The following is a 26669-nucleotide window of genomic DNA, read 5'->3' on the forward strand; positions in this document are numbered from 1 at the left end:
TTGTAACCAAAATAAATCTAAAGATACACTGTGAGAATGTACTTATGTGTTTGGATATCCAATCATTATACACTAATATTCCCCAGAGGGCCACATTGGAAGTGATTGAGGAGACCCTCCTGAAATGTAACAATGATCACCCAGTCAGTAATTCTTTCATTGTTTGGTGTACGGAGATGGCGCTTACCAATAATTTTTTCCAATTTAATGAGAACTTTTATGTACAAACTGAAGGGCAGCAATGGGAGCAGCAATGGGGCCTACCTTGGCAAATGTGTACGTTTGAAGAGACCATTGTATATTCTGGGCTTAATCCTTTTAGAGATCCTCTGAAATGGTGGCTAAGGTATTTAGACTACTTTTTTATCTTGTGGTCTGAGACACAGGAAGAGGCAGTGGATTTTGCAAAATGTCTAAACAACCAAAAAAGGTATTTAACATTCACAGCCTCGATTAGTTGTACTGAAGTCAACTATCTTGACATGATCATATACCAGTTTCAAGGACGTCTGTTGGTTAAACCATTTACTAAGGCAACCGACATAAATAAATGTATTACCGCATTATGGGAGCCATCATGCCCAACATGTCAGGGACAATCTCCCTTTTGGACATTTTCTATGCCAGAAACAGAATCGAAGCACAAGAGATTCCTATGAGATAGAAGCTAATAAGCTTTCAGAAAAACTGATGACCGGTGGTTATCCCACTTTAGCCATGAAGAGATCTGCTAAGAGAGAATACAGTAACCATAAGGAGGCTTTAATAGAACAACCCAGAGAAAATAAGGATACAAAATTGTTTTTTGTTAGTACTACAAAATCAAGAATGTTATAAAACTGGAAGATATGTCTCCCTAAATCCCTGCCCTTGCCCATGATGGCCTTCAAAAAAAGTACATGTATTAGAAACATCATAATGAGAAAATATATTATGGCAGGACAAGCAACAGGTTTGAAACAGGGTACCTAACGGGTCTCGCGCCTGTGGTAGGTGACCATCCTTGCAGTAATTGTATTATGTGTCCTTTCACTAAAAATCCTACATCTGTAAATATTGGCTTACCTAGAGAATGGGAAATGAAGGAGCACACAAACTGTAACTCAGTGAATGTCGTATATCTCATCCCTTCTTCATGTAAACAGAATTATATTGGGAATACTAATAGGAAGTGTAAAACGAGACTAATAGAGCATAGAAGCCGTATTAAAAATAAAATTGAACAGGCTCCCCTCATTAAACATTATATAGAATTTGGCCATTCTTTCACAGATGTGCAATGAGTGATCCTAAAGAAGGTCAGAGGAGTCTCACAGGAAGCCATCAATAGAAACCTCCTACATTTGGAACAAAAATGTATTTTCTTGACTAAAGGTCATCTAATTGGGTTGAATGATTAAGTGGAGTGGCACAATGTGACCCAAGTGATGAGCCACTCCTGCCAGGTGTCCGTGCTCTATTGGTCTCGTTAGTATCAGCCCATCTGTAAGAACATTGGTCAGGTTTGTATTATCCCCTCTGTAAGAACACTGATGTAAGATATGAATTATTAGGTGGGGTCCTTTCTACGTACAGTTATCTAAACAACTACCAATCTTTGGCTAGTGATAACACTCTGGTGTTGTGAGTATGATTAAAACTGTAACATTATTATGGTGGAGTCCATTTTTACAGGCTCTTCTTTGTCTTCCTGTATGTGAAATAGGTATAGACATTGAGTATTTATAATCTATGTAGAAATATTTGGAAAAGAGCATGTACCATTACCAGATTATATCCATGGTGGGGTTTTGCCTTATAGGTATATCCCCCTTTTTCTTCCAACTCAATCAGTGAGGTGGGCCTTTGAGCCAAGCCATTTATTTGTAGGGGCAAGCATAATTAGTTATCACAGCATTGTGCTTTCATGCAACCACACAGTGACATCATCGGTATGTGCAGATTAATGGTGACAGCAATTTTGATTTAGCGATTTAGCGTACGCAAACAAGAGAAGAGACAATAATACTGAGGCTCGTTATTGGTGTAAAGTAAGTGGAAGTTCTTGTAGGTGCCCCTTAGTTTATGAAAAACAGTATGTTTGTGGATAAAGTGCAAAACAAGCCATCTGTCAAATAGGTTGTTTTTGTTTCCAAACCACCCCACCCCCTTTTTTGTAGAAACTCTTCGAGTTATTTTAATAGAGGGATATATCCCTCTACTTTCCAGCTGCCTTGGGTGAAAATGACCTAACTCTGGGCCCCTCTGGTCGAGGGAAGCTTCGGTGAATACTATCAAAAGGGGATGACTAAGATTAAGCAGATTATCAACATGTGAGCAACTTGGATTGGCGTTATTTTGTGTTTTTTGCAGAATAGCGACTGGGTATATGAATTTGATGCACCATAAGTAATGGTGGTAGTGTGATCAACATTGAAAGTTGAAGGTGGTCTTAAGGATTGGTCTAAGGCTCACCGGTAAAATATGAGGCAAATATTTCCTATATTTAAACACTAGAGGAACCTTTGAGTGTTTAAGAATAAAGTCAAACAAATGCCTTTTTTAATGAAGTCTATTTGGTTTATGTATTTAAGGGACTTTGAACGGATTATGATGCACTGATCAGTCAAGTATAATACACGTACATAGTTTATCAGCCCCTGATGAATGTCTGGCAGAATTGAACCTTGAGAACAGAAACTTGGACAAGTTGGGCTAATGGAGGAGCACGGAATTGCACATTGTCTGTACATTTCTCCAAATACGTAAGAACAAAGTAGTGCAAAGTGGCACTCTTTTGGTTTTATATGTGTATATTGTTTAGAGATTAATTATTTTTCTATTGTATGTTTTTATCTGTATATTTATTATACTGTGTCTATGATTATGTGTGCATATATGTTTAATAAAATCTATGTATGATATCAAACATGTGGTTTTAAAATCTAATGATGGAGTAATATTTTCATTGCCAGGCCAGACTCATTCATGGTAGAAAACAACACCTAACTTTATGAGAGTAACACAGTAACACGAATGATGGTACCTGGGTGATTAATAGAGAACATGATACATACATATTTAGACTCAGAACAGACAATCAGCCCATATTGTTAAATGTCTTGGTACAAGAACATCAGTCCTACTACTGCTGCTCCTAAAAAAAGCAACACACCCGATAGCAAAAGAGGACCCAAACCCAGCTCCAGATGATTACTCCCCTGTAATCAGGGCAGACCACTTTTTCACTTGAACAACCAAGAGAGCAGACAAAAAGATATAATATTTATTAATGATGGAAACAAATAAGAATCATCACATTTTTGCTGTCTCATGGGCACAGAAACAGAGATGTTTTCTTTACTAGACAAAGATTTTCACATACCATGAAACACCAATTCTGGAATAGAAGATGGAAAATATTGGTTATGGCTACAACCCTGTTTTACATTTTGCTGTGATTTCACCTCATCTTTTTAAATGCATTTTTTACCATTTGAACATTCTGACTCCAGCAGCAACAAGTCCTGCTATTTGTCAAACAAATGTCAAATCATCATCCTTCCTACATACACTACATAGGAGGATGTGCAGGGTAGAGGTCATATAATTATAAGCATTCACGTTATTCAATTGATTCAGTTCTGTGGGAAAACTATGTGACTTCAGGTGTACACACTATCCATGAGTTATGAGTGAAGAATGATTCTCCCAGTTTCCCTATTTCAGAAGCATAGTAGGACATATTAATGGCTAGACATAAGACACGTGTTCAATCCTGAATATGGCATCGAAGATTTGCCAGACATGACTAAACATGCTTGTTTTCTTAGACATTTTGATACATTTTTGTTTAATATTCTCGTCTCAATACTGTGGTTAAACAAAACCTACAGGAAACATTGATCAGTACAGTTCTGAGATATTTTTTGAATTTACAGCACAATTTCCCAATGTAACACTGGGACCCTATCACAGAGATTTAATCAATTATGAAAACACATATAACTTTACTTCAGCATCAAAGGATGATAGTCTCCATTATTCCCAAAAATACTGTAGAATCAGCTACCCCAGACATGTGTTTAGGGCTTGTTGGTCCCACTCAGTGAGCTGAAGCTGAGCCTCTCTAAGGCACAGTGAGCAAGTGGGTCAATCTGCATTACCCTGTGTTACTTAGGGCGAAACCCCAAGTTGTACAAATTAAGCAAGGATGTCAGAGCCCCTCTACTGAGAATAAACATGTGTAGAATACCCTTTTCCAGGATATTTCTTCCACTCATGAGGGTCTACAACCACGTATTAGCACACTGCACTGCTCGTAGAGGAGAAATAACCATTTTATTACCAGTCTGGTCCAACCCACAGGGGCCAAACAAAACAGGTGATGCCTGGAAGGTTTAGACAAAGAGGCCGATTCATGGAATAATTAGCGCGGCGCAAGTGGCCAAAAACGTGCAAATCGCAGTGGAATAGCGAAAATCGCAGTGCAAGTGCGAAAATCGCACGAAAAGTAGTGCACATCGATTCATGGAAGGCCATGCGCGAGGAAACCGTCGGATGTGCGATAATAAAGTGCGTGGCGCACATTGGCGCACAGGCCATCTAACTGCGTGCGCCAGGTCACAGCGAAAATCGCACAGGCCACAGCGAAAATCGCACATAGCGCGGCGCACGCTACAAAAGTTGGCGGAACACGGGTGTAACACTCGGAATGGGGAACAACTTGCCAAAATGTGGGCGTCACGGGGGAAGTACAGGGTACAAGTGCGCGGAACGCCCACACGCTCGCCTACAACACGTATTCATGGAATAGAATAGGGCAAAAAAGCGCACGCTCAAACCAGCGCACAGGCACAAACACGACCGCAACAAGAAAGCAGGCGGTAGCGTCTCTGCACATGGAAGAAATGTGCGCCAAAAGGTGCGCCAACAAATAGCACCTATATACTGCCATGCTGAATGTCCCATACTGTGGCCCTCCAAGACAAATGACGTGCAAAGGGGTACCCACAAACAAGGACACCCACTGACAAAAAATATGTGTGCGTGTATACCGGGGTGCGCGGGAAGTCTCAGACGCGAATTGGCCGGGTACGTGGATTTCAGGGGTGTGCGGGAAGTTCCACACGCGATTTGTCAGGGTACGTGGATTTCAGGGGTGCGCAGGAAGTTCCACACGTGATTTGGCCGTGTACGTGGATTTCAGGGGTGTGCGGGAAGTACCATACGCGATTTGGCCGGGTACGTGGATTTCAGGGGTGTGCGGGAAGTTCCACACGCGATTTGTCAGGGTACGTGGATTTCAGGGGTGCACGGGAAGTCCCACACGCGATTTGGCCGGGTAAGTGGATTTCAGGTGTGCACGGGAAGTTCCACACGCGATTTGTCAGGGTACGTGGATTTCAGTTGTGCACGGGAAATTCAACACGCGATTTGGCTGTGTGCTCCCAGGTATTCCCTGTACACCCTCCACGGCCCCTGCAGGCAGCACACACCACAGGGGACTACCCTGCACACCTGCTCATGTCACCCAGCACCCCCACCCCCCAGCATCCAGGGGCACCCTCCACCAGGCCCCCACTCATGTCTCCCACAACCCCCACCCTCCAGCATCCAGGGGCACCCTCCACCAGGCCCCCACTCATGTCTCCCACCCCCCAGCCACGAGGGGCAGCCTCCACCAGGCCCCCACTCATGTCTCCCACCACCCCCACCACCCAGCCACCAGGTGCACCCTCAACCAGGCCCCAAACCATATCTCCCACCACCTCCACCCCCCAGCAGTGCAGGGGCAGCCTCCACCAGGCCCCCACTCATGTCTCCCACCAGCCCCACCCCCCAGCCACCATGGGCAGCCCCCACCAGGCCCCCACTCATGTCCCCTATCACCCCCACCCCCCAGCAGTGCAGGGGCAGCCCCCACCAGGCCCCCACTCATGCCTCCCACCCACCCCCACCCCCCAGCCACCAGGGGCAGCCTCCACCAGGCCCCCACTCATGTCTCCCACCAGGCCCCACACCCCAGCATCCAGGGGCAGCCTCCACCAGGCCCCCACTCATGTCCCCTATCACCCCCACCCCTCTGCAGTGCAGGGGCAGCCTCCACCAGGCCCCCACTCATGTTTCCCACCCACCCCCACCCCCCAGCCACCAGGGGCAGCCTCCACCAGGCCCCCACTCATGTCTCCCACCACCCTCACCCCCCAGCATCCAGGGGCAGCCTCCACCAGGCCCCCACTCATGTCTCCCACCACCCCCACCACCCAGCCACCAGGGGCACCCTCCACCAGGCCCCCACTCATGTCCCCTATCACCCCCACCCCCCAGCAGTGCAGGGGCACCCTCCACCAGGCCCCCACTCATGTCCCCCTGCACCCCCACCCCCCAGCATCCAGGAGCACCCTCCACCAGGCCCCCACTCATGTCCCCCTGCCACCCCCACCCCCCAGCCACCATGGGCAGCCCCCACCAGGCCCCCACTCATGTCCCCTATCACCCCCACCCCCCAGCAGTGCAGGGGCACCCTCCACCAGGCCCCCACTCATGTCCCCCTGCACCCCCACCCCCCAGAATCCAGGGGCACCCTCCACCAGGCCCCCACTCATGTCCCCTATCACCGCCCCGCCACCAGGGGCACCCTCCACCAGGCCCCCACTCATGTTCCCCTGCACCCCCACCCCACAGCCACCAGGGGCAGCCTCCACCAGGCCCCCACTCATGTCTCCCACCACCCCCACCCCCCAGCGTCCAGGGGCACCCTCCACCAGGCCCCCACTCATGTACCCTATCACCGCCACCAGGGGGAGCCTCCACCAGGCCCCCACTCATGTCTCCCACCACCCCCACCCCCCAGCATCCAGGGGCACCCTCCACCAGGCCCCCACTCATGTCTCCCACCACCCCCACCCCCCAGCAGTGCAGGGGCACCCTCCACCAGGCCCCCACTCATGACTCCCACCACCCCCACCCCCCAGCCACCATCGGCAGCCCCCACCAGGCCCCCACTCATGTCCCCTATCACCCCCACCCCCAGCAGTGCAGGGGCAGCCTCCACCAGGCCCCCACTCATGTCTCCCACCCACCCCCACCCCCCAGCCACCAGGGGCAGCCTCCACCAGGCCCCCACTCATGTCCCCTATCACCCCCACCCCCCAGCAGTGCAGGGGCACCCTCCACCAGGCCCCCACTCATGTCCCCCTGCACCCCCACCCCCTTGCATCCAGGGGCACCCTCCACCAGGCCCCCACTCATGTCCCCCTGCACCCCCACCCCCCAGCATCCAGGGCCACCCTCCACCAGGCCCCCACTCATGTCCCCTATCACCCCCACCCTCAGCCACCAGGGGCAGCCTCCACCAGGCCCCCACTCATGTCTCCCACCACCCCCACCCCCCAGCAGTGCAGGGGCACCCTCCACCAGGCCCCCACTCATGTTCCCCTGCACCCCCACCCCCCAGCCACCAGGGGCAGCCTCCACCACGCCCCCACTCATGTCTCCCACCACCCCCACCCCCCAGCATCCAGGGGCACCCTCCACCAGGCCCCCACTCATGTCCCCTATCACCCCCACCCCCCTGCCACCAGGGGCAGCCTCCAGCAGGCCCCCACTCATGTCTCCCACCACCCCCACCCCCAGCATCCAGGGGCACCCTCCACCAGGCCCCCAATCATGTCTCCCACCACCCCCACCCCCCAGCGGTGCAGGGGCACCCTCCACCAGGCCCCCACTCATGTCTCCCACCACCCCCACCCCCCAGCCACGATGGGCAGCCCCCACCAGGCCCCCACTCATGTCCCCTATCACCCCCACCCCCCAGCAGTGCAGGGGCAGCCTCCACCAGGCCCCCACTCATGTCTCCCATCCACCCCCACCCCCCAGCCACCAGGAGCAGCCTCCACCAGGCCCCCACTCATGTCTCCCACCACCCCCACCCCCCAGCATCCAGGGGCACCCTCCACCAGGCCCCCACTCATGTCTCCCACCACCCCCACCACCCAGCCACCAGGGGCACCCTCCACCAGGCCCCCACTCATGTCTCCCACCACCCCCACCCCCCAGCATCCAGGGGCACCCTCCACCAGGCCCCCACTCATGTCCCCTATCACCCCCACCCCCCCGCCACCAGGGGCAGCCTCCACCAGGCCCCCACTCATGTCTCCCACCACCCCCACCCCCCAGCATCCAGGGGCACCCTCCACCAGGCCCCCACTCATGTCTCCCACCACCCCCACCCCCCAGCAGTGCAGGGGCACCCTCCACCAGGCCCCCACTCATGTCTCCCACCACCCCCACCCCCCAGTTACCCTGGGCAGTCCCCACCAGGCCCCCACTCATGTCCCCTATCACCCCCACCCCCCAGCAGTGCAGGGGCAGCCTCCACCAGGCCCCCACTCATGTCTCCCACCCACCCCCACCCCCCAGCCACCAGGGGCAGCCTCCACCAGGCCCCCACTCATGTCTCCCTCCACCCCCCAGCATCCAGGGGCAGCCTCCACCAGGCCCCCACTCATGTCTCCCACCACCCCCACCCCCCAGCAGTGCAGAGGCACCCTCCACGAGGCCCCCACTCATGTCTCCCACCACCCCCAACCCCCAGCCACAATGGGCAACCCCCACCAGGCCCCCACTCATGTCCCCTATCACCCCCATCCCCCAGCAGTGCAGGGGCAGCCTCCACCAGGCCCCCACTCATGTCTCCCACCCACCCCCACCCCCCAGCCACCAGGGGCAGCCTCCACCAGGCCCCCACTCATGTCTCCCACCACCCCCACCCCCCAGCAGTGCAGAGGCACCCTCCACCAGGCCCCCACTCATGTCTCCCACCACCCCCAACCCCCAGCCACAATGGGCAACCCCCACCAGGCCCCCACTCATGTCCCCTATCACCCCCATCCCCCAGCAGTGCAGGGGCAGCCTCCACCAGGCCCCCACTCATGTCTCCCATCCACCCCCACCTCCCAGCCACCAGGGGCAGCCTCCACCAGGCCCCCACTCATGTCTCCCTCCACCCCCACCCCCCAGCATCCAGGGGCAGCCTCCACCAGGCCCCCACTCATGTCTCCCACCACCCCCACCCCCCAGCCACCAGGGGCACCCTCCACCAGGCCCCCACTCATGTCCCCTATCACCCCCAACCCCCTGCAGTGCAGGGGCACCCTCCACCAGGCCCCCACTCATGTCCCCCTGCACCCCCACCCCCCCGCCACCAGGGGCAGCCTCCACCAGGCCTCCACTCATGTCTCCCACCACCCCCACCCCCCAGCAGTGCAGGGGCACCCTCCACCAGGCCCCCACTCATGTTCCCCTGCACCCCCACCCGCCAGCCACCAGGGGCAGCCTCCACCAGGCCCCCACTCATGTCTCCCACCACCCCCACCCACCCAGCATCCAGGGGCACCCTCCACCAGGCCCCCACCCATGTCTCCCACCACCCCCACCCCCCAGCCACCAGGGGCACCCTCCACCAGGCCCCCACTCATGTCCCCTATCACCCCCACCCCCCAGCAGTGCAGGGGCACCCTCCACCAGGCCCCCACTCATGTCCCCCTGCACCCCCACCCCCCCGCCACCAGGGGCAGCCTCCACCAGACCCCCACTCATGTCTCCCACCACCCCCACCCCCCAGCAGTGCAGGGGCACCCTCCACCAGGCCCCCACTCATGTCTCCCACCACCCCCACCCCCCAGCCACCATGGGCAGCCCCCACCAGGCCCCCCACTCATGTCCCCTATCACCCCCACCCCCCAGCAGTGCAGGGGCAGCCTCCACCAGGCCCCCACTCATGTCTCCCACCCACCCCCACCCCCCAGCCACCAGGGGCAGCCTCCACCAGGCCCCCACTCATGTCTCCCACCACCCCCACCCCCCAGCATCCAGGGGCACCCTCCACCAGGCCCCCACTCATGTCTCCCACCACCCCCACCCCCGAGCATCCAGGGGCACCCTCCACCAGGCCCCCACTCATGTCCCCCTGCACCCCCAGCATCCAGGGGCACCCTCCACCAGGCCCCCACTCATGTCCCCTATCACCCCCACCCCCCTCCCGCCACCAGGGGCACCTTCCACCAGGCCCCCACTCATGTCTCCCACCACCCCCACCCCCCAGCAGTGCAGGGGCACCCTCCACCAGGCCCCCACTCATGTTCCCCTGCACCCCCTCTCCCCAGCCACCAGGGGCAGCCTTCACCAGGCCCCCACTCATGTCTCCCACAACCCCCACCCCCCAGCATCCAGGGCACCCTCCACCAGGCCCCCACTCATGTCTCCCACCCCCCCACCCCCAGCAGTGCAGGGGCACCCTCCACCAGGCCCCCACTCATGTCTCCCACCACCCCCACCCCCCAGCCACCATGGGCAGCCCCCACCAGGCCCCCACTCATGTCCCCTATCACCCCCACCCCCCAGCCACCATGGGCAGCCCCCACCAGGCCCCCACTCATGTCTCCCACCACCCCCACCCCCCAGCCACCAGGGGCAGCCTCCACCAGGCCCCCACTCATGTCTCCCACCACCCCCACCCCCCAGCAGTGCAGGGGCAGCCTCCACCAGGCCCCTACCCATGGCCCCTATCACCCCCACCCCCCAGCAGTGCAGGGGCAGCCTCCACCAGGCCCCCACTCATGTCTCCCACCCACCCCCACCCCCCAGCCACCAGGGGCAGCCTCCACCAGGCCCCCACTCATGTCTCCCACCACCCCCACCCCCCAGCATCCAGGGGCACCCTCCACCAGGCCCCCACTCATGTCTCCCACCACCCCCACCACCCAGCCACCAGGGGCACCCTCCACCAGGCCCCCACTCATGTCTCCCACCACCCCCACCCCCCAGCATCCAGGGGCACCCTCCACCAGGCCCCCACTCATGTCCCCTATCACCTCCACCCCCCCGCCACCAGGGGCAGCCTCCACCAGGCCCCCACTCATGTCTCCCACCACCCCCACCCCCCAGCATCCAGGGGCACCCTCCACCAGGCCCCCACTCATGTCTCCCACCACCCCCACCCCCCAGCAGTGCAGGGGCACCCTCCACCAGGCCCCCACTCATGTCTCCCACCACCCCCACCCCCCAGTTACCCTGGGCAGTCCCCACCAGGCCCCCACTCATGTCCCCTATCACCCCCACCCCCCAGCAGTGCAGGGGCAGCCTCCACCAGGCCCCCTCTCATGTCTCCCACCCACCCCCACCCCCCAGCCACCAGGGGCAGCCTCCACCAGGCCCCCACTGTGTCCCCCTGCACCCCCACCCCCCAGCATCCAGGGGCACCCTCCACCAGGCCCCCACTCATGTCCCCTATCACCCCCACCCCCCCGCCACCAGGGGCAGCCTCCACCAGGCCCCCACTCATGTCTCCCACCACCCCCATCCCCCAGCAGTGCAGGGGCACCCTCCACCAGGCCCCCACTCATGTTCCCCTGCACCCCCACCCCCCAGCCACAAGGGGCAGCCTCCACCAGGGCCCCACTCATGTCTCCCACCACCCCCACTCCCCAGCCACCAGGGGCAGCCTCCACCAGGCCCCCACTCATGTCTCCCACCACCCCCACCCCCCAGCAGTGCAGAGGCACCCTCCACCAGGCCCCCACTCATGTCTCCCACCACCCCCAACCCCCAGCCACAATGGGCAACCCCCACCAGGCCCCCACTCATGTCCCCTATCACCCCCATCCCACAGCAGTGCAGGGGCAGCCTCCACCAGGCCCCCACTCATGTCTCCCACCCACCCCCACCCCCCAGCCACCAGGGGCAGCCTCCACCAGGCCCCCACTCATGTCTCCCTCCACCCCCACCCACCCAGCATCCAGGGGCAGCCTCCACCAGGCCCCCACTCATGTCTCCCACCACCCCCACCCCCCAGCCACCAGGGGCACCCTCCACCAGGCCCCCACTCATGTCCCCTATCACCCACAAACCCCCTGCAGTGCAGGGGCACCCTCCACCAGGCCCCCACTCATGTCCCCCTGCACCCCCACCCCCCGCCACCAGGGGCAGCCTCCACCAGGCCCCCACTCATGTCTCCCACCACCCCCACCCCCCAGCAGTGCAGGGGCACCCTCCACCAGGCCCCCACTCATGTTCCCCTGCACCCCCACCCGCCAGCCACCAGGGGCAGCCTCCACCAGGCCCCCACTCATGTCTCCCACCACCCCCACCCACCCAGCATCCAGGGGCACCCTCCACCAGGCCCCCACCCATGTCTCCCACCACCCCCACCCCCCAGCCACCAGGGGCACCCTCCACCAGGCCCCCACTCATGTCCCCTATCACCCCCACCCCCCAGCAGTGCAGGGGCACCCTCCACCAGGCCCCCACTCATGTCTCCCACCACCCCCACCCCCCAGCCACCATGGGCAGCCCCCACCAGGCCCCCCACTCATGTCCCCTATCACCCCCACCCCCCAGCAGTGCAGGGGCAGCCTCCACCAGGCCCCCACTCATGTCTCCCACCCACCCCCACCCCCCAGCCACCAGGGGCAGCCTCCACCAGGCCCCCACTCATGTCTCCCACCACCCCCACCCCCCAGCATCCAGGGGCACCCTCCACCAGGCCCCCACTCATGTCTCCCACCACCCCCACCCCCGAGCATCCAGGGGCACCCTTCACCAGGCCCCCACTCATGTCCCCCTGCACCCCCAGCATCCAGGGGCACCCTCCACCAGGCCCCCACTCATGTCCCCTATCACCCCCACCCCCCTCCCGCCACCAGGGGCACCCTCCACCAGGCCCCCACTCATGTCTCCCACCACCCCCACCCACCAGCAGTGCAGGGGCACCCTCCACCAGGCCCCCACTCATGTTCCCCTGCACCCCCACCCCCAGCCACCAGGGGCAGCCTTCACCAGGCCCCCACTCATGTCTCCCACCACCCCCACCCCCCAGCATCCAGGGCACCCTCCACCAGGCCCCCACTCATGTCCCCTATCACCCCCACCCCCCCGCCACCAGGGGCAGCCTTCACCAGGCCCCCACTCATGTCTCCCACCACCCCCACCCCCCAGCATCCAGGGGCACCCTCCACCAGGCCCCCACTCATGTCTCCCACCCCCCCACCCCCAGCAGTGCAGGGGCACCCTCCACCAGGCCCCCACTCATGTCTCCCATCACCCCCACCCGCCAGCCACCATGGGCAGCCCCCACCAGGCCCCCACTCATGTCCCCTATCACCCCCACCCCCCAGCCACCAGGGGCAACCTCCACCAGGCCCTCACTCATGTCTCCCACCACCCCCACCCCCCAGCCACCAGGGGCAGCCTCCACCAGGCCCCCACTCATGTCTCCCACCACCCCCACCCCCCAGCAGTGCAGGGGCAGCCTCCACCAGGCCCCCACCCATGGCCCCTATCACCCCCACCCCCCAGCCACCATGGGCAGCCCCCACCAGGCCCCCACTCATGTCTGCCACCACCCCCACCCCCCAGCAGTGCAGGGGCACCCTCCACCAGGCCCCCACTCATGTCTCCCACCACCCCCACCCCCCAGCATTCAGGGGCAGCCTCCACCAGGCCCCCACTCATGTCTCCCACCACCCCCACCCCCAGCATCCAGGGGCACCCTCCACCAGGCCCCCACTCATGTTCCCCTGCACCCCCACCCCCCAGCCACCAGGGGCAGCCTCCACCAGGCCCCCACACATGTCCCCCTGCACCCCCACCCCCCTGCATCCAGGGGCACCCTCCACCAGGCCCCCACTCATGTCCCCCCGCACCCCCACCCCCCAGCATCCAGGGGCACCCTCCACCAGGACCCCACTCATGTCCTCCTGCACCCAGCTCCTCACAATCACCAACCATGTGCGTAATGGTCAGCCTCCACAGCCAAAAGGCCCTACCACGTAACCCATTCACCCACATGGAAATGAAAATTACATGTTACACCCCCAACATACATAAAGCAAATGAACCCATGTCTGTCACACACAATGGTTGCAAATGAATTTGAAAACACCCAACATGACATGCATGAAACCAATGAGATGATACCACACAGTGAAGTATGAAAACAAAAATGTATTTAAAAAATATGAATGCAAAAGAAATGAAACAAACTACAATGCCAATGAAAAAAAGAAAAGGTGCATGTCCGTCCCAAAAAATGAAAAACACAAAATCCAAAAAAAATGTACTTCAAAGTCACATTAAAAATGAAATCAATCCGACAGAAAAAAAATAAAATCCAAACACCTTTGCTCCATGGAGAAGAAAAAATAAAAATAAACAATAAAACAATCCAATGAAGAACTATGTACACAATATCCAAGGTTCCATGAGCCCAACTGAACAAAGGAAACCTACTAAAAACCCTAACAAAAAAGCAACTATATACAAAAAGTGGAGCTGTGTCCGTCGACTCCAAATCATAACAATAAACAAATGAAACCTAAAACTAAAGAACTATATACAAAGGCGGCGGGCAAGTCCAGCGGCTCACTCCGTAGTGTTCCGGGCCAGGGCATCATCAAACTCCTCGTCTATGTCCCGGAGGCGGTCTTGTTCCATGGCCCCGAGGGTCCGCAGGGACGACGCCATCTGCTCCTCCAACCCCCTGCGGATTGCCTCGAGGCACTCGGTCCACCTCAGGGCCCTCCGCATGGAGTTCTCCGCCCTGACCATCGTGAGCCGCTCCTCTTCTGCCCGCCGCCGCTCCGCACCTATCTGCTGGCCCAACCGCAGCCACACGGAAGACACTTCCTGTCCTGGGTCCTCCTGCCCTCCGGCCGATGCCTGCCCCTCCGATGTTGAAGGCCCCGAGCCATGATGCCTCCCATGTTGACTCTGCTGCTGCCTCCGACGCAACTGCCTCTGCCAGCACGACGGCATCCAGGCTGATGGAATCCACCGACGCCGTCGTGCACGTGCCCTGCCTGATGATGCCGGCACATCCTCCATCTGCTGGGGTACAGTTGCTGTGGTGTCCACCTCTGCTTGACCTCCAACTCCCGACTGTGGCAGGGATGGGATCCCCACCGAGCTGGCTGCATAGGTCAGGGCAGGTCCACAGGGGGCCCTGGTGGCATCTGGGCTGGAAGACGTCAAGGAGAACGACTCGCGTATAGCCTCCACAGAGGAGGAGAGGGCCGCCAGATTAGGCCGACACATGCAGGAAACCCCCGAACATGGAAAATCCCAATTGGGCCACGTCGGCACGGTGCTCTTCGTGATGATGTGTGTGCTCCTCCCGGAAAGCACGCACGTCATCACGAATTGCACCCGCTCGCATCGCAACCCCAATCAGGACCTTCTCCATACGGACACGGGTCGCCTCGTCCGCAGGTGGAGGGGAGTCAGGTGACATGGACATCCCCTCTACCAGCGGTCGGGCCTGGGATGGGGCAACCCTGCTGGTGCATGGTGGTGCACTCACAGGGTCAGGGACAGTGACATGCACAGGCCCCTCCACGGTGACCTGTGCTGCCTCCTGCCCCTGGCCCTGGACTGCACCACTTGCACCAGCAGGGATGCCCCCACCAGGCCCCATGTGTGCCCCTGTGGCGGCCTCCTCCTCCTCTGTGGAAACCACCAACCTGGATGGCTCCTCACCGTCTTCCACCGTAGCAGGCCCCTGTGGGGGCTCACCCACCCCTTCCGCTGCAGCCGTGGGGGCATCCCCGCCGCCTTGCTCCACAGCGCCGTCTCCGCCCTCTTCTTCACTAGCCGCTGTGTAGAGGGAGACAAAGAACACAAGCATCAGGGTACTGTACAATGGTCCCCTAGACAGGAAGCAATAGCAGATGAGTACCACTGTCAAAGTACACTTCCATCATGTCCCTCCACAACACATGGGTCAGTCCAGGCAAAACACACACAGTAACAGGCATGGTGCATGCCATGGACATTTCCATACATGTCCAATGGACTCCTGAAACATACAATGATATGGAACTCACATGCATCATGGCCTATCACATGCACACACTTCACCTCAGTCACATCCATCTGGCCCCATACACCCCAAACACAGCGGATACAAGGGTAACTAGGCTGCATCAGTGAATCTGTGCATTGTGACACACATGTGTCATGCATCCATGGCATGCACAAGACACAGACACGCAGGTCAGGCACACAGACATGGCTACCATATATGTATATGCCATCAGCACCCATCCCTCACCCCCACCCATGTCCAGGAACAGAGACTGGCATGCTCTCATGTCTGAAATCTGCATAGGGCTCCCCATGTGGCATTTAAACACATGCAACAACCATGTGGTTCACACATCACTGGTCGCACATGCATTACCATGATGTCCCTGCACACATACATGCATACATGGCCTATGTCACACATACAGGCAAGTATCAGACAACCAGCACACCGCAACATGCCCTTCTCGTACAGCAATGCTTGGACACTTACCGCTCAACTCCAGACGGGTCTCCCTCTCAAGGATCTGGGCGTGGAGCGCTGGGCGTACGCGTTCCAGGACCCTCATCTGGATGGAACTCATGCGGCCCCCCTCCACGAGGCGCCGGGCCTTCACGAGGGTCCTGGACCTCAAGTCCTCCCAGCGCTTCTTGATCTTCTGGACGTCGCGGGTTGCCACCCCCTCCGCGTTGATGGCAACCACACAGTCGGCCCAGATCCTCTCCCGTCCTTCCTTGCTGGTGCGGGACGATCCAAAGAGGGCATCATACTGCCCCAGGACATGCTCCACCAGGACACCAACTTCGGTGGCAGTGAAGCTGGTGCCCCTCTGCCCCCCTGGCCTGGGGTTGCCACTGGTGCCAGATGTGGAAGTGCCCGACATGGCAACCCCAGAGGCAGGTGTGGGTGGGCAACTGGGTCCTGGGGCTGGGCTGTGGAGCGATGTAATCCCAGTCGGGAGTCTTCAGTTCCAGCAGGGGTGGACACAGCAACTGGACCCCTGCAGATGGCTGATGTGCAGGCACCAAATGGCAGGGCACGGTGGCAGCAGGCAGGCAGGCAGGCAGGCAGCAGCAGATGGCACGTGGGAGGCTGCTCGGGGCACTGGGGGGCAGTAATTCGGCCTTCTGGGCAGGAGCGTGGTCTTCCGTGTGTTTTCGCGTGGCCAGCTTGATACGGAGTGATTTGGCACGTGAAAATCCTGCACGTCAGCGTGAAATTCGAGGAAAGGCCCTTAGTGCGTAAGCGTGTCAGCACGCATACGCGATTCCATTGGACCACAGGCCCTCAGCGCGTTAACGCGTCTGTGACGTGACCCGCACGGGTGTTTCCCACACAGCACGTGATGACAGAGCACACATGGAAAGACTGCACGTCTGAGTGTCATCGCGTGTAATTGGACAGCACGTCAGAGTGTCATCGCGTGTAATTGGACAAAAGTGCACGTACACGCGATTGGCCTATGTACGTGTATATCAGGGGTGCGCGGGTACTTACACACGCAAGTACGTCAGCGCACCTGTATCTCGGGGTGCACAGGAATTTCCACGCGCTATTGGACTGGGTACTGGATTTCAGGGGTGCGCAGGTCACATGCTCGCCTACAACACGCGCAACGCATAAATTAGTGCGCTAACAAAATAACAAGCTCAGACCCAGGATGAACATACCGTTCCTAGCAGCAGTGGGCGTGGGCTACCAAAGGAGGAGGAGGAGGATAGTCAGGGCCAGAATATTCACACCCAGAACCAGCCTTTTCGGGATGCCTGATGACCAGGTGTATGGGAGGTACAGGTTTCCACCACACATAATACTGGACCTGGTGAGTGAGTGGGAGGATGACCTCACATCACCCACCCTGTGCTCCCAAGCACTCAGCCCCCTGGAGAAGGTCCTCAATGTACTGCACTTCTTAGCCACTGGATCATTTCAGCGGACAAGTGCCATAGTGGGTGGGGTATCACAGGCCACCCAGTCACGCTGCCTACACCAGGTCTTGAACATCATCACTGCACGGCCATCAGTCCGCAGGCACATATACCTGCCCAGAACACCTGCAGAAAGGCATGCTGCCACCCTGGATTTTTACGGTGTGGCACGATTCCCCAAAGTGCTAGGTGCCATCGACTGCACCCATGTGGCTCTACGTCCCCCCAGGGCATCAGAGCACATCTATAGGAACCGCAAGCACTGGCATTCCATCAACGTGCAGGTAGTATGTAATGCCAAGGGAATCATCACCTCAGTATATGCCAACTATCCCGGCTCCACCCACGACAGCTTCATTTGCCGAATGTCCACCCTAAGCCGGGACCTAGAAGCTGGGCGGCATGGCGGTACATGGCTGCTTGGTGAATATGAATGCCACTGCACATGCATGCATGTCAGATACTGAGCAAGGTCACAACCCCACCAATGATACCAATCACCACCTCCACAGGGGACAGTGCCTACCCTCTCAGCCCCCACATGATGACGCCAATTCGGAACCCCACCACGCCACCCCAGGTAAGATATAACACAGCCCACATTACAACCCGGGGCATAGTGGAGCGCACATTCGGAGTGCTAAAGTCACACTTTCGCTCCCTTGACCGTTCTGGCGGGCAGCTGTTGTACGCTCCCCGAGTAGTGTGCAGGATCATAGTGGCAGCATGTGTCCTGCACAACGTTGCAACACGCCGGGGCCTGGCCGTGGAGATGGTGGTGGCCCCACATCCCCAACCACATGCACAGCCGCTGCGTATGGGAGAGGAAAGGGCACGGGGGGAGGCAGCCCGTACACAGCTAGTGGCTAATAACTTCACATAGAAATCACACCCCTGTGGAGTGCACACTGCCCTGGCACATTCCATCTGAAAATCAATGATGACTCAACCTGACACTGATCCTGAATGTCTGGAGAATCAACCGTGAAAACCATATCAGCCTGAGATTGTTCACCTGGCAGTGTTACAATGTGTGCATCCCTACCCACACAGACACCACCAATGCAGTTTTGTGAAGAAACACATTCAAGCAGCTAAAATGAATACCCACTTGCAAAATGCAACAAGAGGACAATGCCATGTCAGCCAACCCATCCCCAGCACCGCCACACGACACACCGTGCCATGTCATGCTATTTGCAGGTAAACAAAGTAATCCCCACAACATGACACTAGTGTCACAATGTACAGTGTCCCTAATTGAAACTTGCAACACCTGAAATGCACACAGTAATGCAGGACCAACAACTAACTTGAGCAGGTACTACCATTAACATGACATCACAAATGTAATAAATTAGTACTCTCACCACCTGGAAATGCCTGCACTCCCACCACTACCAACTGTGCAGTGTTGGCGCCATGTAGAGTTGTAGGTGCACTGCTGCCACCATGGACCCCATCTCCAAATTAGAGGGCCTTGTGTAGACATGAGGAAGGGACCTGCAAATTGGGAGGTAGACACAGATGATGAGTTACACATCAATGCAACATGCAGTGACATCACAACAGCAATATGCACTAGGAATGTATACACAGTATTGACTAGACTACCCACACATGTAGTGGGAGTCCAATGTCACCATGTACGTCAATGTCACTTGGGCACACCCTTTGCAAGCCCATGGAAACGGGAAGCAGGAGGGGTGTGTGTGACTCAAACCCAAGCATCTGAACCAAATACATGACAAGCCTGCATGTGCCCAGCCACAATGCAGCGTATGCCCACAGGAACCACGGAAGGCAACAAATTGTCCCAAAAAAATTGGGAAAAAAAAAAATAAAAAAAAAAAAAAATCAAAAATGGCCATTGATTGGCTACCCTATTGTGGGAGTACCACTGCTGTCGCTATTATCACCCTGTGCAGCTGCATCCGGAGGTGGTTGCACTATGGGAGGCAGCCCACGCAAGGCCCTAGTCTGCTCCTCCATGGCTGCAAGCATGCGGGTGTGGTAGGTCTCGTTCTGGAGGATGAGTGTGCAGAGGTCCCCATGCAACAACTCACGGGATGCCCGGACCTCCGCCCTCGTTGCCTGCATCTCAGCTGAGAGCGTACGGGTGAGACGCTCCAGCTGCTGTTCTGTCCTTTGGTGTGTTGAAGCCTCAAGCTCAACAAGAGTCGTCCTGAGGTGAAGGAGCTCCTGCCTCAGGGCTTCCCTGTGGCCCTGGGACTCTATGGAGATGGCCTCCTGCAGAGTCGCCAGTGCCGCCCGCCTGTCCCTGTTGGACGCCAACATGTCCTCCCTGTGTGACTGGCAGATGGAGTCGGTTGCCTGCTGTAGTCGCTCCATCAGCCTTTCAGGGGGGACAATGGAAGTGGCCACCCTATCCATGGCCTGAGCCATCATCTCGGATGATGCCGCCTGTTGGGTTGCCATACCGTAAATGGATTGCTCCCATGCGGTATTGCCAGGTGGCTTACGGCCACCACGTCGGCGGGCACCACACCTGTCTGGGGCAAGGCGAACTGCGCCTTGCTGTGCCGGCACTGCCCGAGGCTGCAGGACTGCATTTCCTCTCTGATCTGCTGGCCCAGGAACAGGATCAGATGTCGCGGAGTGTGACCCTGCATCCGTAACCACCAAAGGCGTAGCTGCCAACACTGACATCCCCATTGAGGGTTCTGACCCTGGTGCAGGTGGGTGGGACAGAACAGAATCCCTCCCTGGAACACTCACCTGCGACGGCACTTAGGTCTCATCATCCGAATCAACACCTGAGTACAGCTCGGGGGAGGTGCAGCCAGAGACACCCCTTGAGAGCACGACCTGCAGCACTTGTGGGTTCTCACCCACCACCACACCACGTCCCTCACTGGTGGTTGGTCGGCCCTCGGACCCCTCCTCGGTCTGCACCATCTCCACAACCCCAACAGTATCAGGTGCGTCTTACCCTGCAAAGACATACAAACAAAGAAATGGAAACAGGCATTAGCACCATCGCACACAATGAGGGCTGAGAAGCAACAGAACCAGTACTTGATTGACACATGTCCCACATGACTAAAACCCTCCCATGCATGCACCCTCACTGCGTATGAAGGGGAGGCAAATGGCACACATTGATGACACCAAGATGGAAGATGAACACATTTTCTGCATGCTGCCTGGCAGTGGCATCACACATTGGCCTGTGATTGCCAGGTGAAACACACATGCCATCACACAGATGGCATGTACCATTGCTATTGGTTGAAGATGGAGAGGAGGGCAGCACCTATTCATTCAGTCCAGTTCCCACATGTAATAGCTTTTCTAATTCAAACAGGTCAGATTTTTCACCTGGAGCTGCCATTCCAAAATGGTCCAATTGCACAGGGACATGTGTGAACAAATGATATCCAGGTAACAAAGTCACTCCACTTTACCATAGCCATGTCAGACATGTGACTAGAGGACTGCGAAATGCCTAGTAAAAGTGGTGGAATGCAAACAATCTGACTGAATGAACAGTGAAAATTAAGCAACAATGGAGTGGCAAGGTGACACTTCAAGGGCAACTGGCGTGCAGTTGGGCTAGATGTCTACTGTTGGCAGAAGGGATACTGCTATGGCCAAATGCAGCTGCGCAGGATGTATTGCATGAAGCACATGGCTGACCCATACGACTCAGGCGCACACACTCTCACCTGGCACACAAACAGAAGCCCTCACACACACACCATGCACATGGATGACACACACATGAATGTGCACTTACCGGACAATGCCTCGTAATCAGGCAGATCTCCCACGCCTTGGATCTGTTCCTCCGTGACGTAGGTCCCAGCGACTGACTCATGTGGAGTGAGTTCCATGTCTACTACTGGAGACCCACCTCCAGTCACTAGAGTTGTGGCATGACTTGAGGCCAGCTTACTCTTTGCCCTGTGCTTTAGGTCATTCCAGCGCTTATAGCAATCATTGGCTGTGCGCCTCACGATTCCAAGGGCACTTACGATGTCCGCAACGGTCTGCCAGTGTGGCTGGCATTGTGCAGGTGTGGTCTTGGATCCTGCAACAATGACCATCTCGTTATCATGTGCGGACACATACTCGACAAGTGCATTCAATTCGGCATCCGTGAAGCTGGGCTTCCTCGACAGGCCGGACTGTGTAGCCGTGTCTGGGGCATCAGCCTGTGCCGGACGAGCACTCTTCCTCTTCCGCTTGGAAGGTGGTGGTGATCCTGAGTGTCCTGCACTGCTCTGGACACTAGGGGCAGGAGCCGTGGTGGACTCTGTATCAGGAGTGTGGGATTGCACACTCAGCATGGGAGTTGGTGCAGGCATTGGCTCAAGTGTAATGGTGTCAGGGGGAATGTCAGCAGGATGGACTAGGACCGACACTGTCCTGGCTGGGTGTGTGAGAGCGGGGGTGGATGGAGCCGCAGCTGCCCCTGCAGCCTCTCCGCCCTGCTTACTTGGGGCAGCAGATGACCTTGCTGCCCCAGATGCACGTGGCATGATGACATCAACGTGCACCAGCGCACGTGTCATAGGCCTGCTGACCTGGAAGTCAGCCATGGAGTCAGCCAGGTCTGGTGCCACTATGGGCTGGTCCAACAAGGGCTGAGCATGGATGGTGTCAGCCACATCAGCCTCAACGGGAGGGGGGAGTGGGAGGATTATGGGTGCCCTTGACTGGTCCTCCACACATGGGGGGACAGGCTCACCCTGCAAGTAACGACCACGTCCCCTACCGGATCCACCACGGCCACCACTTGTGGCTCTTCCACCTTTGCCACCCTTACGGAATCCTCGCCTCCCAGCCATGACACTGATGTTAATGTGCGTATGGGAGTGGCTGTAAACTATTGTCCTGGGCAATTGGGGGTCAAAGGGGTTGGGTACCAGATGGTAATTGTACCCTAGTGCTCTAGCAAGGCTGAATGTAACCCCTGGGGAAAGATGACGGGTCACGCTACGCACAGGAGCCCCAAAAAAGGGAGATGACGTGCACGCAACCCCTCCTAGACCACGTGTGCAGAAAGAAAAACCCGCACTACGCTGTGGCACCCAGTTACACAAGAATGAACGTATGCGTGTCACACGCAGCCTAGAATGACCTCTGAAGGGGTAGGCGACACACGGGGCACGCACAGATGTTAGATACGTGCGTGACTCACCGTCTGCCAGGTAAAAGAGCATGAAAAAGGAGCGGGTTTGGTTGGCAAAACCCCCGCCAAAAGAAGATTTGTACGCTGTCTGAGGAGACAGGACAACAGTAGAAGGGAACACTGTTTGAGGGAACAGGCCCAGGTAAACCAGTAAAAGAGAAAAAAGAGAACAAGCTGTCAGAGGTAACAGGGAATACGAACTTGAAACGCCGTGAAGTAAATCGCGTGTGAAACGACAAGAAGTACAGAATTCACCCACTCGCTCTCCACAAAAAGCACGTACAAGGAAATGGTGTTCTACACGTACCATTTATACAGGCCCACACGTCCAGCGTCACTTACGCGGCGTGTACGCGCTAGGGCCATTTGCACCAATTACACGCTTTGTCACTGCCACGTGTACGCGCTAGGCCCATTCCCACCAATTACACGCTTTGACACTCGGACGTGTCTTTCATTTTTTTAACACGCAACATTTTCAAACTTGTGCCCAATTCAAGGTGCACGTGACTTCATAGACGCGCATACGCTGGCGACGCCTTTACGCGCGCTAAGGGCCTTTGGTCCAATGACATTGCATATGCGTTCTGCCGTGCATACGGGCATGTCCCTTTCCTCGTATTACAAGCGGAGGTGCATTTTTTCACGCGCGCTGAAATGCGCATGCACGTCTGTACGCGTCACGTCACAGGGGCGCTTGCGCTTGAGGGGCCTTCTGTCCAATGAAAATGCGTATGCGTGCAGACGCGCTTACGCGCTAAGGGCCTTTCCTCGAATTACACGCTGACGTGCAGATTTTTCACGTGCCAAATCACTCCGTATCAAGCTGGCCACGCGTATGCACACGGAAGACCACGCTCCTGCCCAGAAGTCCGAACTACTGCCCCCCAGAGCCCCGAGCACGCTCCCACCTGTCATCTTCTGCTGCCTGACTGCCTGCTGCCCACGTGCACTGCCATTTGCTGCCTGCACATCAGCCAGGGGTGCTGTTGCTGTGACCACCCCTGCTGGAACAGAAGACTCCCGACTGGGATTCCATCGCTCCACAGCCCAGCCCCAGGACCCAGTTGCCCACCGACTCCTGCCTCTGGGGTTGTCATGTCGGGGCAAACACCATCTGTGACCACTGACAACCCCCGGCCAGAGAGGCAGAGGTGCACCAGCTTCAGTGCCACCGAAGTTGGTGTCCTGGTGGAGCAAGTCCTGGGGCAGTATGATGCCCTCTTCGGAGGTTCCCTTGCCGACAAGGAAGGACGGACTCGGATCTGGACAGACATCGTGACTGCCATCAACGCGGAGGGGGTGGCAGTCCGCGACTTACAACATGTCAGGAAGCGCTGGGAGGACTTCAGGTCCAGGACCCTGAACAAGGCCCGGCGCCTCTTGAAGGCAGCGGATGCCAAGGGGCGCCGGGGCCACTTGTCGGAAGAACAGATGAGGGTCCTGGAACGCATATCCCCAGCGCTCCACGTCCAGGTCCTAGAGAAGCAGACCCGTCTGGAGTCGAGCGGTGAGTGTACATGCATCCTGATTGTGAGCAGTGCGTGTGGTGATTATTCGGTAGTGTGCAGGTTGCACATCTGTTTGTATGGGGTCGAGTATGGCTGGGAGTGTACAGGGCCATGGGGCTGACACATGCGAGGGCTGTAATGTGTGAGACATGGATGGTGCTTGTGTGTGTAGGCTTGCATTCCAAATGCAGTTGTGTGGGCACACATGTTTGGATGAATGTGTATGTAAGTAGACATGTCCGTGATGTCACGCATGTATGTTGTTTTCGGCTGCATGTATCAGCACTGTGTACATGTGCATGTGTGTGTATTTGACAAGGGTGCAACAGTGATGCAACATGGATGCATGTGACAGCGGTATGTGGAAGCCTGATTGGCAGATGTGACATGGATGCCCATCTGAACAGTGCGACACTTGGCAGAGGTGTACACATGCATGCAAGTGTGGTGGTGTGTGTACATGTGTGGTGCACTTCCTGTGTTGCATGTGATGTCGGGCTCACCTTTGGCTGCTCATGCTGTTGTATGTGTATGGATGGTGGTGGCAGTTGCGATATGGCTGTGGTATGGCTCATGTGTGCGAGTTGTAATGACATGTGTGTTGGGGATTGTGATGACATGTCTGAGGTTTGCCAATGCCACTCATGTGCAACTGTCATGTGTGTATGTGTCCATTGTACAGTGCCCTGATGCCTGTGTTTTGTTTCTCCCTGTCTGCAGCGTCAACTGATGAAGAGGGCGGAGAAGGTGCTGTGGAGCACAGCGACGGGGATCCCACCGCCAGCCGGAGACGCAAGGCCCGGCTCCCCTCCCGTGTTGTCATCTCGTCGGGGAGTGAGGAGTCCGGTGCCACGTCCCAGGCCGCAGCTGCCGGGGGGAGGTCCAAGAGGCGGAGGTTGGAGTTGGACTCCTCGGCAGCAGAAGGGGCAGCTGGGACCCCACAGGGCCCAACGGGGGAAGATGGCACAGAGTTATCCAGGTATGGACGTGGCTATCCAGGTCCGGGTTGAGCCTGTCCTGGCTGGTGTGGCGTTGCGTCAACGGGCCATGTGAGGTGACCTGCAGTCTTTTCATGGAGAGACTGCACGTCACCTCGAATGGCTCGTTGACCACGTCAGCCTGCTGGGACAGGTCACCCAGGCCGGATTCCTCCATCTGATGGGGCTTGCTCCGACCCCCTCCTCAACTGGACCCCCTACGCGCCAGTCGTCCTCTGTGCCATCTTCCCACCCATCAGTCACCTGGGTGCCCTGTGGAGCTGCCTCTGACGGTGCGGCCAGGCTGGTGGAGGAGGCATCCCTGCCACAGTCGGGAGTCGGACATCCAGCAGGGGTGGCCACATCTACGACTGCACCCAAGCCGGCGGAGGATGTGCAGGCAGCAGGAGGCAGTGCACGGGCAGAGGCAGAGCAGCAGCAGCAACATGGTGGGAGCCATGAAGGCTCGGGTCCTTCGACATCGGAGGGGCAGGCATCGGCCGGAGGGCAGGAGGACCCAGGACAGAGAGTGTCTTCTGTGTGGCAGCGGTTGGGCCACGCCATAGATGCGGAGCGGCGGCGGGCGGAAGAGGCGCGGCTCACAATGGTCAGGGCGGAGAACTCCATGCGGAGGGCCCTGAGGCGGGCCGAGTGCCTCGAGGCAATCCACAGGGGGTTGGAGGAGGACTCGGTGTTGTCCCTGCGGACCCTCGGGGCCATGGAACAGGACCGCCTCCAGGACATCGAACAGGAGTTCGATGATGCCCTGGCCCGGAACACCACGGAGTGAGCCGCTGGACTAGCCCGCCGCCTTTGTATATAGTTCTTTAGTTTTAGGTTTCCTTTGTTTGTTCTTATGATTTGGAGTCGACAGACACTGCTCCACTTTTTGTATATAGTTGCATTTTAGTTAAGGTTTTTTGTAGGTTTCCTTTGTTCAGTTGGGCTCATGGACCCTTGGAAGTATTGTACATAGTTCTTCATTGGATTGATTTTATTTTTCATTTTACTTTGGACAGCATTTTTTTGGATTCGGATTTGGTGTTTTTATTTTTTTAAACGGACATGCAGCTTATCTTTTTTTCATTGACATTGTAGTTTGTTTCACTTCTTTTGCATTCTTATTTTTTTTAATACAATTTTGTTTTCATACTTCACTGTGTTGTATCATCTCATTGGTTTCATGCATGTCATGTTGGGTTTTTTCCCATTCAATTGCAACCATTGTGTGTGACGGACATGGGTTCATTA

This window comes from Ambystoma mexicanum, chromosome 6q (assembly GCF_040938575.1).
Source record: "Ambystoma mexicanum isolate Mex_15411 chromosome 6q, UKY_AmexF1_1, whole genome shotgun sequence".
Classification (NCBI taxonomy): domain Eukaryota; kingdom Metazoa; phylum Chordata; class Amphibia; order Caudata; family Ambystomatidae; genus Ambystoma; species Ambystoma mexicanum.